We start from the raw sequence: 15,359 nt of genomic DNA on the forward strand, positions 1-15,359 counted from the left end.
TTGCATTGCTGGCCCCAATTAGTTATGGGATTGACACTTTACTATGAAGTGTTGGAAAACTTGAAAATACTTGCCTTACTTGATCAAAGCATCAAGTTAGTAGCATCAAATCCACATGCTACATTTATTTATATGACAGAAAATAATAAAAAGCCTGTATTTTGAATTCAGGGTTAAAATGTGCTATGATTATTGAAAGTCAAATTTTGTTTACTTGTGTTTCTTTATAATTATGTTACCTATTGTGCTTTCCTGATTTTTTTAATGGTAAAGATTGCTGATAACTATCTTTATTTATCTTTCCTAGACAGTTAAGAATGATTTGTGAGTCCAATGAGCTGGTAATTTTAACCTCTACTTTTAGAGATTTATGACATGATTGGCTATCCATAATTAAATGACAATTTTAGACCAGAGTTTAAATTAAACCCGACTTCAGAATTCAGGTAAATGTATTTACATATATTTAAATAAAATAGTGTGGAGAACTTGTCTCCATTTTAACAAAATAAATTTCATCAAAGATTATTTTGATGTGGAAGAGGTTCATCGTGGTGAAGAATTGAGTAGTAGAATCAACCAGTTGTCTCACGATGGATCAAACGTAGTAGGAAAGCGACGTTTCGTCTGCAAGCTGCTAGACTTCGTCAGGCAATGAGCAAAGACGCTGCTGCGCACGGGTTATATACATGTAGCGTATAAAGATTATATTACACCAAAAATAGTAGTTTAATCTTATTTTTTACAGGACAAAATTCAATTTATGTATGATTGTAAACAATAACAGTAAAAAAGATAATAAGTGGAGAGATGAAAACATCTTGCTCAATGCACATTCATGAAGACATGAATGGAAGTGTTTGTTATTCCTTGCCAAGTGTTTATGAAATTGCAATAGTTGTTTTGTCTGTCTTATTTAACCTATCTGTTCAAATCATGAATCTTACATTAAATTATTATAGGCCTTGTATGTGATTCTGTATACCTTATTTAATTTGTGAACTGACCTGTTAAGCATACATGTACATGTGCTGCTGGTCATTATTTATGTGTACATGTATACCAGTGAATAAATATTGATTATAAAATCATCACAAAGACTGCATTTATTACATGTAGAAATCCTACTCCAGAGAAAAGTGTCAAGGGTCCCACAGTCAAGAAAGATCCTGGGAAAGCTTGTAGTCATGGAAAGTCAGGGAAAAGTTAGGGAATTTGGAAAATTTGTGAAAAGTCATGGAATTGCATAATACCTCTTGGCTATGGCAGCTTTTCAGTTTGATGTGTCTTGCACCTGTCATACTCTGATCATACTGTGTTACATGTATTATAATTGGTGTTCATGATTTCCATTTTTCCCAGTTTTGTGACATCCCAAATTCGACATAACTCTCGGGTAGTCACGGGAAGTCATGGAAGAGTCATGGAGTTCTGTTTTCAAATTTCTGTGGGAACCTTGAGTGATCAGTTATTGTCACACTTGTGAAGGACAATAGAGAAGTTTAAAATGGCATACTGGAAGTCATCATTTTACAGGTTTACCTTCCAGCCCCCCCCCCCCTTTGGATCCAAACCTGAGTAAAAGGTGATTGAGGAAATGACTGTTGAGAAAGAATAGGATTGTATGAGAGCAGGGGACCTAGTGTGTAGAGAGAACTTTGCGACCCACTGTAACTAACTAAACTCCTCAAAAAAAAAGGTTTAGTACAGTCGCTTATGTCAGATATTTGGCTCCAGCTAGATTTGCTTGCCAAAATGGAATATAATGGCTAACTTTGTCAATTCGAGGGTGCTGATTTCAAAAATTTAGGGTGCCATTTTTTTCGAGCACGTCTTCAGCCGCCATTTTGAAAATCAAAATGGCCGCCGTTTTTAAATGCATTTTCTCCTCTATCTCGATTTCTGAGCTATAAAAAAGATTAAAATTGGTTGCAATACCCATGTTTGTGATACCATAGATTTAATTCATGTCATAAATTTTATTGCAACTCGTCAAATTAGGCCGCCATCTTGAATTTCAACATGGCCGCCATCCTGAAATAGATTTTGTCCTTTATCTTGAGCTTTACAGAGCCATGATTTCCTTTAACATGGTGTAAATGCCCCTGGTTGTGTACCAAATACTTAATAAGGTCTCAAATTTTCTTTCAGCTCATTTATACTGGCAGCCATTTTGAATTTCAACATGGCCGCCACCTTGAATTCCAATATGGCTGCCGTCTTGGAATAGATTTTGTCCGTTATCTTGAGCTTTAGAGCCACGATTTCGTTTAAAATGGTGCAAATGCCCTTGATTGTGTACCAAATATTCAGTAAGGTCACAAATTTTCTTCCAGCTCATTAATACTGGCTGCCATCTTGAATTTCAACAAGGCCGCCACCTTGAATTCCAATATCATCGGCGGATCCAGGGGGGGTGCGCAGGGTGCGCGCGCCCCCCCTAATATTTGAGCGGCGCCGAAGGCGCCGCTCAAAATAAAGAAAATAAAAAAAGTAAAAGAAAGAAAAGGCGCCGCTTGAAAAATTAAAAATAAAGGAAAGAAAGGGAAAAGGCGCTGCTTAAAAAAAATTATACACTGATATAACATTAGCAACAGTAAAGGAAAGACTATCCCCAGCAAAGCGTAATCATATCATCTTCCTTATTTTTTCTTTTAACTACCCTTTTCCAAACAACTTCGCCGGTAGCAGTGCGCTGCCTGCATATAACTGGCGCCAATCAAGAATAATCAGCGCCACCTTAATCTAAATCGGCGCCGGACAAGAATAATCAGCGCTATTTAGTTCTAAATCGGCGCCAGTCAAGAAAAATCGGCACTGCCAGAGTCTTACCGGCGCCGATCAAGGATAATCAGCGCCACCTAAATCTAAATCGACGCTGGACAAGAACAATCGGCGTCATCTGGTTATAAATCGGCGCCGGTAAAGAAAAATCGGCGCTGCCTGAGTTCTTAACCGGCGCCGATCAAGGATAATCAGCGCCACCTATATCTAAATCGGGGCTGGTCAAGAATAATCAGCACCACCTGGTTAAAAATCGGCGCCAGTCAAGAATAATCGGCGCCTCCTGGTTCTAGATCGGCGCCAGTCGATTATGGATTGCCGCTGCCTGAATCTTACGTAACGTCGGTAAAAATAATCAGTACTATTTGTTTAAATCGGCGCCGGTCAAGACAAATCGGCGCTGCCTTTGTCTTAACCGGCGCCACCTAAATTAAATCGGCGCCGGTCAAGAATGATCAGCGTCCCCTGATTTCAATAAATAAACGCCGGTAGAATAATGAAGAAGGGCCTATTGCTAACCAAATCTAGATCGGCGCCGCGGTCAAGAATTATCGTTTTGCCCTCCCATAATAATTCCGAATGTGCAAAAACAATAAGATGGTAATGTTACACAGAAATCAGCAAACGAGATTGAGCTACACAACTCGTTCTTTATTAAAAATCGTGCTCAAATTATCAGATTGGAACATAAAATTTTTCAGCTCGCGCTTCGCGCTCGCATCATTTCTGTAGCAAAACCCCATACTTTTCATGATTAAATAGGTGAATAGAATGTCCCGTTTTTAGTTCTGAACCTCAAAAGAACTCCCGCTTCGATTTGCAATAATCTTTTGTTGGATATAATCTTGTTCTTTATTAAAACGTACATTAAACTGTAATGTTTTCAGATCGAAATATCAAAATTTTAAGCTCGCGCTTCGCGCTCGCATTTTTTTTAGATACCCATCTTAATCATTGGTACCAAGCATGCTTAGCTTTCTGGTCAGAATATAAGTAAATATAAGTAAATTTCAGCTCGCCCTCGGCACTCGCATTATCTGTGTAGTGAGATATGTATCCTCCTCATGAGTTACTACAAACAGTCCTAAACAGGCACCTTTTTCCTGTTTTCAGGTCAGTATACTTTAAAAATTTCAGCTCGCGCTTCGCGCTCGCATTAATTTGTCGGTGAAATATGTGTCTCTATCTCATGAGTCATGTTATCTATATGATATGAGTCATATATATATATATGCATGTGTGTGTGTGTGCGTGTTTTGACAGGGTCAGGCATTACCCCTTTTCTTTTTCAACATTTTCTTTTATGGCGCCGGTGAAGTGCAAAAATATGTGCGCCGCTCGGCAGTGCGCCCCCCCCTTTCGCCAAAAGCTGGATCCGCCTATGAATATGGCCGCCATCTTGGAATACTTTGTCCATTATCATGAGCTTTCGAGCCACAAATTCCTTTAATTTTTTCCTGGGGGCAACCATAATATCTACCATAAAATCCTGCCAAGACTACAATATGATAAAACGACTAACCATTTCTTGTTTAATAGATGTCAAATGAATGAAACTTAATAAGTGATCAAAACATATGTACATGTATCATAATATATTGTACATGTGAATTAAGAGTGCATTGATAGGATTATCATTATCATCAGCCAAATAAAGTGATTGAAGAAGTCAAAGAGAATACCATGTACTCTTAATTCACTATTAGATATTGTCATCTATCTAGGGCAGGTTTGAGATAGTTCTTTATCCATCTACTCTTAGATATGCCAGCAAACTTCCCTCCCCAATCAGCACCACTGAAGGCATGAAGACCAAGCAGACCCTTGCTTTTCTCCTGTCCAATCTTTCTCGTATCTCTTTGCCTTCCCTTTACCAGTGATGAACTGAAGCTTGCATCTAATGTTGCTGCAAGAGTGCATATTCATCAAATAGATGAAGACATATGTATCAGGAGAATATACGTCTATACCTCTGATGTCTCCAGTACACATCGATGCATCGAGTACATGCAGAGGTATCAAGGCGTCTGCCTCTTCATGGGATTGCGTGCCAATACTGGAATCAAAGACGCCTTGTTTGTAGCATATGTTGAGGTTCCATAGACAGTAACTATGCTCTTGCTACTGTCCGAATAGTCGTGTAGAAGAGCTTTTCCTGGGTACTCTGTCAGCTTTGCTTTCGTTTCATTGTGGGACAGCAGAGTCTTTAGTAGAACTAGTTTGATGTTGGTGGAAACTTTGATGTCAAATTTTACTGCACTGATGACAGCAGATCTCTTTCTACGTGTTTGGGCCTTCAAGGAGTTGTCTATGTATCTGTCAAATATGACGCGTCCTTCATCATACCCAGACATGATTTTCTGGATGCTCCGAATAAAGGCTTTAGCAAAGTCTAAGCATGTATGCATTGATGGGCCCTTGTTGATGGCTTGTACAACTGCCATTGTATCGATAATGCATACTTTGTCCTGCTTGTTCATGTTCGTTGATTTATTGGTTGACGAATCTACTACTTTTCCATCTGTAGATTGTGAATCATATTCTTCAATGGCATGCATGAAAGCGCTCTTGTCGGTGGGAATAGGAAGGCTTCCATCTAAAGAAAATAGTGACTGTGGGATGACAGAGAATTCATACTTTCCAACTGTTTGACCCAGAGATTCAATCATTCCAGGGCGAAACTGCTGCACTACAAGAAACCGTGTCAGAAGCTGACGATCTTCTCTTAACTTCACAATCTTATTTCGAACTTTGCACTTTGTTTTCTGCTTGCATGTACTAAATGTCTTTAGTTTCATTTTCTTCATTGGATCCCAAACAGACTTATCTGCTGTAGTAGCAATAACTCTCTCTGATACAAGCTCTTCAAATTTCTTCAAACCCTTTGCATCCCTGTCAAGTATAACTTCTTTTGCCTTCTCTGGAATTGCCATATTTGAAACTAAGTTTACTATATAGATCAGCACTTTTGTCTGTGAATGGGTTTCCACAATGTTTGACAATGCCCTGTTAGATCTGTTCTGAATGGCAATACATTTGTACTGCCATTGACCAACTTAGCTGATAGTGTTCATTAGTTGTTGTGTCGTCTCTGCTTATGCAATACGCATTCTGAAAGTCATGTACTACGGTAACAAGTTCAGGACCAGTTAAGAAGAACCTGTCTAGTGCATCCTATTTCTGTGTCCAATGATGCCACCCACAACCTTCAGTTCTCGGATCAGTTGCTCCAATGTTTGATCAACGAAGAGATTGGTGAAGGGAATTCCCGACTTTGTCACCCTGTAGTCTCCACATTTCAGGGAATTCCATGTTTCCTCATCAGTTCTCTGAAGCATCTGCATTTCTACAAGGTACACTGGGACTAGCCGAGCATATTTTTAGAGGTCATGAGCAAAGTAGTATTTTATCTGCTCCTCCATGGCAGAAATATGTAGCTCCCATTCTCCCTGCCTGCCAGTGCTTGCACGAATCAAATGAAGGAGGCTTTCAACTTGATTCATGTAGGTCATCAGAAATTGTGCCATCTCTCCATGCCCTCGCTTGTACTGGTCACCACATTGACATTTCTCATTCTTTTTGTTTACTCACATAATGCATGGACCATTCCAAATAAATAGGAAATTAGAGAGTAAAACTTTTTTTTACAAACACCTTTGTTTATCAACATTTGCAAAAGTTTGCAAAAGTTAACCCTATTTAGGCCGGGGTATTTTGGGAGTTCATATGGCCGGGGGGGGGGGGCCTGCCAGGCCCCCCTTGAGATCTCGGCAGTCGACCAGGCCGAAAATTGGCACGCCAGTAGTCTGGGATATAATCTACAAAATTGTATAGTAATTTATTTCATGCGAATTGTTATTAAGTAGTTATGCCAATTGATGCTTAATTAGTATGCGAAATCATACTTTTCCCTCTAACTCCATAAATATAGCTCCAAATGTTCTAATTTTTGGCAGAGAAACTCTTTGTGGTGTTCTTAGCAAGTTTACATTTTAAAAAAATGTGATATCAGATCAATTTCTTATGTTTTATATTGTTTTTTGCAATTTCTTATGTATTTCTTTATTTTTGGACCATTTTTCATTGTTTTTTCAATGAAATTCGTTGGGGACTCTTCTAATATCATAAACAGCATGAAAAACATACATTAAGACCAGCAAAACTAAAAATAATGATACATTTATGATTTTTGGTTGAAAACACAATTTATATTGAATTTGTACACAAAAACACGGTTTTGAGCAATTTTGGGTCTGACATGCACTTATATTACATTGCGTAATTTCGGAACCGCGTACCCGGGCGACGCAAAATTGGTCTCAAAAGTTGCGCAGGACTTGAAAGTAAAAAGTCAACGAGCAGCGCGGTCAAAAAAATTTGCGCGGCGAAAATATCGCGCAGCTAGTTAAGGGGGGGGGGGGCGCGATGGCGGCCAAGATGGCGGCCATGTTGAAATTCAAGATGGCAGCCTAATTTGATGAGTTGCAATAAAATTTATGACATGAATTAAATCTATGGTATCACAAACATGGGTATTGCAACCAATTTTAATCTTTTATATAGCTCAGAAATCGAGATAGAGGAGAAAATGCATTTAAAAACGGCGGCCATTTTGAATTTCAAAATGGCGGCTGAAGACGTGTTCGAAAAAAATGGCACCCTAAATTTTTGAAATCAGCACCCTCGAATTAACAAAGTTAGCCAATAAAATCCATTTTGGCAAGCAAATCTAGCTGGAGAACATAGTCTCCTATACTAGTTGGAAAGAACATGATTTTTTTTTTCTGTTGTTTTGCATCTTTTCAATTCAGACATTTTCCAACATTTTCGAATCCTGCTCTCCTCGTAATGGTATGATCATTCGTGTAAGAAGCATGGTATCAATTTAAGGAGAATTAATGGCCGAACTCTGATTTCCAAACTTTTTTTGAGTGGTTTATTGAAAAAAAAAACCTGCGCAACTAACTTTATTTTCAACCATTGAAATGCATATAGATTTGAGGAAGAATTCTTTCTGCGATTGACCTAGATCAAACGCAAAAAGAACAAGATTCAAGGCCGTATGCAAGCATTTATTTGCTGGGGGGGGGGGCAGGACAAGTAAACCTTTTTTAAAATACTTGAAAGTGAGAGACCAAGGTGAGCGAGACTGTAATTGTGGCGCTTTTGTATTTTGTAAAGTGAGGTAGAAGGGTTTTGCACGTATTGATGAAATTTGTGAAAATTTTCAGTACAATTAAGTTTTCAAAATATCGGGGGGGGGGGGGGCGTGAAAAGATTGATTATAGAGTGAGAATGAAAAACAGAATACTGATATGTGGTAATGGAAAGAAAGAGAAAAAGAAGAGGAGAAGAAAAATGATTATGGAGAAGATGTAAAAGGTCTATCAATACTTCACGTCTCCCCAATCCCCTTGCAGGACTACAGTTTTCTGAAAGAAAATACTTTTTTCTCTGTCGAGATAATTATACTGTATGAGTGGATGTGACGTGTGCTATGGTCCTTATGACGCAGGGGGTGGGCGTTATGGAGCCCCCGATTCATGAACACCATGCTGGACTTTCAAATGGACTCCTAAAAAGTAGCAGAAATGGGCTAACATTTTGAGCAGGGTTAGGAGTAGCCTCTTATCGAGGCCCTGGCGGCTGCTTCCCCAGCGGAGCGAGGGATTTCTTAATTCGCGAAGCGAATTAGGCCTGTCGCGCCGCGGGCGCGTTTCCGTTTTACACCCTGGCGAAGGCATTTTCCGGAAAAGTAGCCAAAAAGCGACTAGTGAAGAGTCTACGTCTACGTTTGTTTACATTATCAGCTGGGCGCGCGATCCAAAGTCCTCACCGAAGTTATCCACAGAACATACCGTACTTGGAAATGCAGCTGAGCTTATACTTTCCAGGTTCAATACGAATGTATGCCTTGATCATTTGCCTTGCCGATTTGCTGATGTCTGTCTTTCTCTCTATCTGTCTATATATCTATCTCTCAAATTCTATCTCTATCTATCTATATACTGCAGTATCTATCTAATAATCTTCTCTGTCTCTCTCAGTCTTTATCTAACATCTATCTATCTCAAATTCTCTATCTCTATCTATCCATCCATCTGTCTGTCTTTCTCTATTTCTCTCTCTCTACCTACCTATGTAACTACAGTATCTATCTGTTAATTTGTCGCTCTTCTCTCTCATTCTTGATCTATCTGACATCTATCTATCTCTCAAATTCTCCAGCTCTCTCTCTCTCTATCCATCTGTCTGTCTTTCTTCTATCTATTTATCTATCTATCTATGAAACTACAGTATCGGTTAATTTCTTCTCTGTTTCTCTCATTCTTTATCTATCTAACATCTATCTATCTCTCAAATTCTCTCTATCTCTCCCTATCTATCAATCTGTCTGTCTTTCTCTCATTCTCTCTATCTATCTATTTATCTATTTTTTTTAAACTAGAGTATCTATCTATCTGTTAATTTGTTAATATTCTTTGTCTCTCTCCCTCTTTATCTATCTAACATCTATCTATCTCTCATCTATCTCTCAAATCCTCTATCCATCTGTCTGTCTTTCTATATTTCTCTCTATATACATGATATCTATGTATCTATCTATCTGTTAATTTGTCTATCCTGTCTCTCTCATTCTTTATCTTTCTATCTATCTAACATCTATCTATCTGTCAAATTCTCTATCTCCATCTCCGACCTCTTTCTCTCTCTATCTATCTATCCACCTCTCTCTCCCTCTCTATTTCTATCTATCTGTCTATCTTGTCTATCTATTTATCGGTCTTCTACATCTATCTTTCGGCAGCTTCTAAGTGTATCAATCCATCAAACTTCAATTTGTCTTTCCATTATAAGTATCTGTTTATTTTGATTTTGTCTGTCATTCTATTTATTCTAATTTATTTTTAGAAAAAAAAACTATCATAAACAACGCGACTGCAAAAGCAGATGTATATTGATTTCACTCCTGACTGCCGCTCTCTCTGTATACAGGAAGTGCCGAGGAACTATGTGCTCTGATCTATGGAAGCTTAAAAGTGCCACCGAGATGTTGAGATAATTATCTCGGGAAGTCGACATCTTGATAGCAAAATATAAGATGACGAGATCCTGGATCTCATCATGTTGACATCTTTTAGAAGAGATGATGAGATGACGAGATCCTGGATCTCATCATGTCAACATCTTTTAGAAGAGATGATGAGATGACGAGATCCTGGATCTCATCATGTCAACATCTTTTAGAAGAGATGTTGAGATGACGAGATCCTGGATCTCATCATGTCGACATCTTTTAGAAGAGATGATGAGATGACAAGATCCTGGATCTCATCATGTCAACATCTTTTAGAACAGATGATGAGATGACAAGATCCCGGATCTCATCATGTCAACATCTTTTAGAAGAGATGTTGAGATGACAAGATCCCGGATCTCATCATGTTGACATCTTGTAGAAAAGATGATGAGATGATGAGATGATCTTGTCATCTCAACATCTCTTCTTAAGATGTTGACATGATGAGATCCAGGATCTTGTCATCTCATCATCTCTTCTACAAGATGTCAACATGATGAGATCCGGGATCTTGTCATCTCATCATCTCTTCCAAGAGATGTCAACATGATGAGATCCAGGATCTTGTCATCTCATCATCTCTTCTAAAAGATGTCAACATGATGAGATCCGGGATCTTGTCATCTCAACATCTCTTCTAAAAGATGTTGACATGATGAGATCCGGGATCTTGTCATCTCATCATCTCTTCTAAAAGATGTTGACATGATGAGATCCAGGATCTTGTCATCTCATCATCTCTTCTAAAAGATGTCGACATGATGAGATCCAGGATCTCGTCATCTTATCTTTTGCTATCAAGATGTCGACTTCCCGAGATAATTATCTCAACATCTCGGTGGCACTTTTAAGCTTCCATACTGATCAGTAACTGTGCAAATTGCATGCGGTGGTGGACTCGCCTGTGTCGCACGCTGCATGCAACCAGCGACGTGTGTAGACTCTTCACTAGTCGCTTTTTGGCTACTTTTCCGGAAAATGCCTTCGCCAGGGTGTAAAACGGAAACGCGCGTCCCGCGGAGCTCTGCTTCGCTCTCTCCCTTACTTCGCCATGTGAAAATAATGGATTTCTTTGCATTATGGGTTATGATAATCTTTGTTAAAAAATGATCATCATAATGTATATTTCATTTCTTATATTGCGACATGTATTTCACTTTACTTTGTATATTTTATTTATTACTTTTGTACATGTATGCATGAAATATGTGATGTTATCTGAATAAAGGCTAAAAAACATAAAAAAAAATGTTCACTCGAAAAGCAGCCGACAGGGCCTCGACAAGAGGCTAGATTAGAAGCGATGTCATGGGCAAAATTTAAAAAAAAGCTGCATGCGACCAAAAAAAAACCACCCTTGTCCTACAAAAATCTAATTTTGTGACAGAAAAATCACATTTCACTCTTCATTCATTCCTTTTCCTTATTTTTATAGTTTTTTTTATTTTCTTGGGGTTACCCCGATCGCCCTCATTTTGTACTCTAGTAACCCTTTTGAAACATGTAGGTCCATATCAATTTGTTGTGTACAAAAAACGCTCCTTTTATAAGGCATAGAAATGGGACGTTTAACGCACAGTCACTAATACGCGCCGCTGTCTTCGCATCGTGCAGGCAATCTACGTGTATAGTGGCGGGCTGCTACATTGCGGTGCAGGGGTGTTCAACTTACATATCGTGAGCGCACTCAGCTGCGTGTTTTCACTTCTTCTCCTTTCTCTCCTTTTCTTGTCATTTTTCCTCGCATTACTTGTTTTTATAAATTTCCCTCTCACTTTCCTTGTTTTCTCACTCCCTTCAGTTTTGTAACTCTTTCTTGATCACTTGCATTCATTGGCACACCCCCCGGTCAAAAATGGTACGGTCCTATCCAACATACACTCAAGTCGTCGCTGTACGAACAATGAAAACGTGCAAAATTCTTCACGCGCTGCGTTGCCTAGCTATGCGTGTGTACTGTGTACACACAATGCCATCGGCTGAACCCGCCAAACTATAGTGACCAATTATTGCAAAAGCTTTTGCAAATGTGAAAAGTGACAGAGGTTTTTTTTATCCAATCAAAATATTTCTTAGGTATTCGCAATCTATAGCATTTTCTGCAAAATGTCTTTTTTTGATAGGGTCTATTGTGACGTATATATTTTTTTACAACAATGTGAAGTCGCACCAAACGTTTCGTTTCCTGCACTTGCCCATTGGCTCATGTACAAATGGATTTCCAAAATCATCAAGAAAGGTTCCAAAAACCTCAAAAGTGACAGAACTTAATTTGACTAAAATTAAATGAAAATCATATCATGTTCAAGGTGAGAATCTGCTCTATTCTATTCTGTTTTGATAGATCACCTTGTTGACGCGTTTGGGAGATATCTTAGCAAATCCGTCAAAAAAGGCGTATTTTTCTATTATTCTCCATAGGGAAATAATTTAACACGCTACGCACTGCAAAAAAGGAGCGCAAACAAATTGATATGTACATATAAGGGGCGGATCCAGCTTCCGCCGATAAGGCCGGGGGGGGGGGGGGGGGAATTTGTTTCTCCCATATTTTCGCTCAAAATTGATTTTTGTTTGTATCTTTGAAGGGGTAGTCCTAACAGTCACCATAGCTTTATATTTTAAAACAACATAAACATATAATCTCATCTGCCCTATTTAAATAGGGCGCGAGCGCAAAGCGCGAACTACCTTTTTTTGGAAAATATCATGTATTTTATTATGAAAAAATAAACATTCTGGGCAATATTTGTGATCTTGAACAGTAAGATACGTATGTAACTTAATGATTACTGCGAGCAGAAAGTTTTAATATGCATTCTATAGCCTGATCGACCTATTGAGGACTGTTTGCAGAAGACAATACATATTTCAAGAATGAAATATTTTTTTACGTTCTGACCTAAAGAATTGAATTTAAGCACTTTCTTGTAATCATGAACACGCTAGGTAGGCCTATAGTTCGACTGAACAATTGATGCGAGCGCAAAGTGCGAGCGGAAAAGTTGAGTGGTTATACCTAAATCATGAACAGTGTCCCTTTTTTAGGACTAACTCTCAATGTTCCGCTCGTATCAATCGTTCAGTCACTAAAGGCTTACCTATCGTGTTCATGATTACAAAAAAGTGCTTAGTAGATTTCCATTTTTTTTTTAGGTCAGCACGCCAAAAAATCTTCCTCATATATAAAATATACATAATACTATAACGCGCGATCGAAGCGTGTGAAGAAAAAATTATTGTTTTAAACAGTTTTCTGAAACTAGATAATTTAAGCACATTTCAAATGAAGTGTACGTATTTAGGATATGCTTTTTCCAAAGATTTTTTAAGACTAGCCAAACGCGTTTAGGATGTTTTTCCCATAAGGTTTTCACCCGGGGTCATATTCTGGCAATGGCGATAATTTATTTAATGGCCAAAATGTTTAAATAAAGCCTGCAAAAAATTGTTAAGGGGGCTACACAGAGAAAAAAAACTCATTTAGGCGATGTTTGGAATAATTTGGTCACGCCTGTGTACACCATTTGACTGCCCCCCCCGGGGGTAAATAATGACAATAAAAAGAATATATAGATTACTTCCTTTGAATCCCCCGCCCCCCCCCCCCCCATTTCTTTTCCCTACTTGAAACAAATATAAGGAAGGGGAAATCCCTGCCCTTACAACTGCACGCTTCGGGTTTCTTTGCAATATTTTGTGCCAAGTTTTCTGCATGGAAGACAGTAATTTGGTGTCCGAGTTGCAAAATTTTGGAAAGACAATGATATATCACGTCAACGTGAAGTCGGTCTCGGGCTTTGTCCACTGAACTAGAAATACGTATTTCCAGTTCAGTGGCTTTGGCCCACTGATCTCTCCCCTACCTAGGGGAGAGATCAGTGCTTTGGCCCAGTATGCCGCCATCTACGGCTGATGAAGCAAGTATTTGGGGGAAATTCCCGTTATTTAACTTTTTTGTTCTTGAGGCCATAGGCGACGCCTACCTTTGCACATACCTCTATGTGATTTTCATATTTTACGGAATCAACATGACTTGTTTGGTATCAAATTAAAGCTAATGAAAATCAAATGGAAATATATTGATTACTGGGCATTTAAATCACGCATAGGTCAGATAAAGGTCATAAAAGGTCAAATTGCCTTACAAACATAATGCGGTACATGCCATGCTTTGAATACAAACACATTGGGTATTATATGAATTTTTGCAAAGGTTAAGTTTGAGAGTGTGCATAGTAATAATCCGATGGATTTTATTTTATTTTTCTGACGTCATAAACCGCACCAACTTTCAGTTATATTCCTCTTAATTACGACTTTTCTATTTCGCGGAATAAACATAACATGTTTGAAATCACATTAAACAAAATGCAATATACCATGTCATGTTATATTCCTCTCACAATTAGATTCTCCTTCACCAACAATCTCAACTACATGCCTCTGCTAGAGCTAGGCCTATGTTACTTCGATTCACACTTGCAGTATGAACTATGAAATATATATTTTGACGGCCGACCAGCGACTGCATTATTCCTTTAAAGTTATAGAACAGGGTGACACTGACTTGCATCGACAAGAAGTTCTTTTAATTATTTAGGAACCACCACCACGACCACTGTGTCATGAAAAAGTTATTACGGGTATGCCCAATGTCCTGTTCCATATCAGCTATCTTCTAAAGATGTAAAAGCGGGAGAAGCATATATAATTTTTCTCTGACAACACTTGACATTAATGTTCTACCAGTTTTCTCATTTTGGGTTTACAGGTCTTTTGCGTACTGACGGAAAAGTAATTGACATTAAAGGTATGGCAATGAAGTTTGGAGAAAATGCTAGCTTCGCACAGATAATTACCACTGACAGAATCACCCTGGTAAAATAAGACCTAATGAATAAATAAATATAATAAATACATATATTCCGGTTTGTTTAATGATGTCAAAGCCTTCAGCCGAAGTATTCCACGTTCACTCATTTTATTTTCTAAATGAACATATAGAGTATCTGTTGTAAATATAATTCTCTTTGTATCTATTCCGGGGTACGTTCACCTTGTAATAACAGCCCCCAGCTAAAATGGACAAATAATCAAGTATACCATGATTGTATTTGCAAAGAATGTCATTAAATTTCATCCCTTCATATATCAACAGATATGTTATATTACATACGGTGTATCACGAGTCCTTCTATAGTTTACCAATATAGGCCTATTGTGAACTGTGATGTATGCATATTCTCCCTAAAATTACACTCAAACATTGATCAGTTTGCCAGCTTACAATAATTGACTGAAATATTTTTCAATTCGGTTCACAATAGGCCTATTAGTAAATAATGCCATATTCTCAGTTATTATTGTTCTTAATCCCCCTCGCTGCCAAGAAAAATTCTAGATTCAATGAGGGTCAAAATTATGCTAAAACGTTTAACGCTTTTTGTACAACCTTTACAACTAATAATAGCATTTAATAATTTTTCTTCCA

This window comes from Lytechinus variegatus, chromosome 8 (assembly GCF_018143015.1).
Source record: "Lytechinus variegatus isolate NC3 chromosome 8, Lvar_3.0, whole genome shotgun sequence".
NCBI lineage: Eukaryota > Metazoa > Echinodermata > Echinoidea > Temnopleuroida > Toxopneustidae > Lytechinus > Lytechinus variegatus.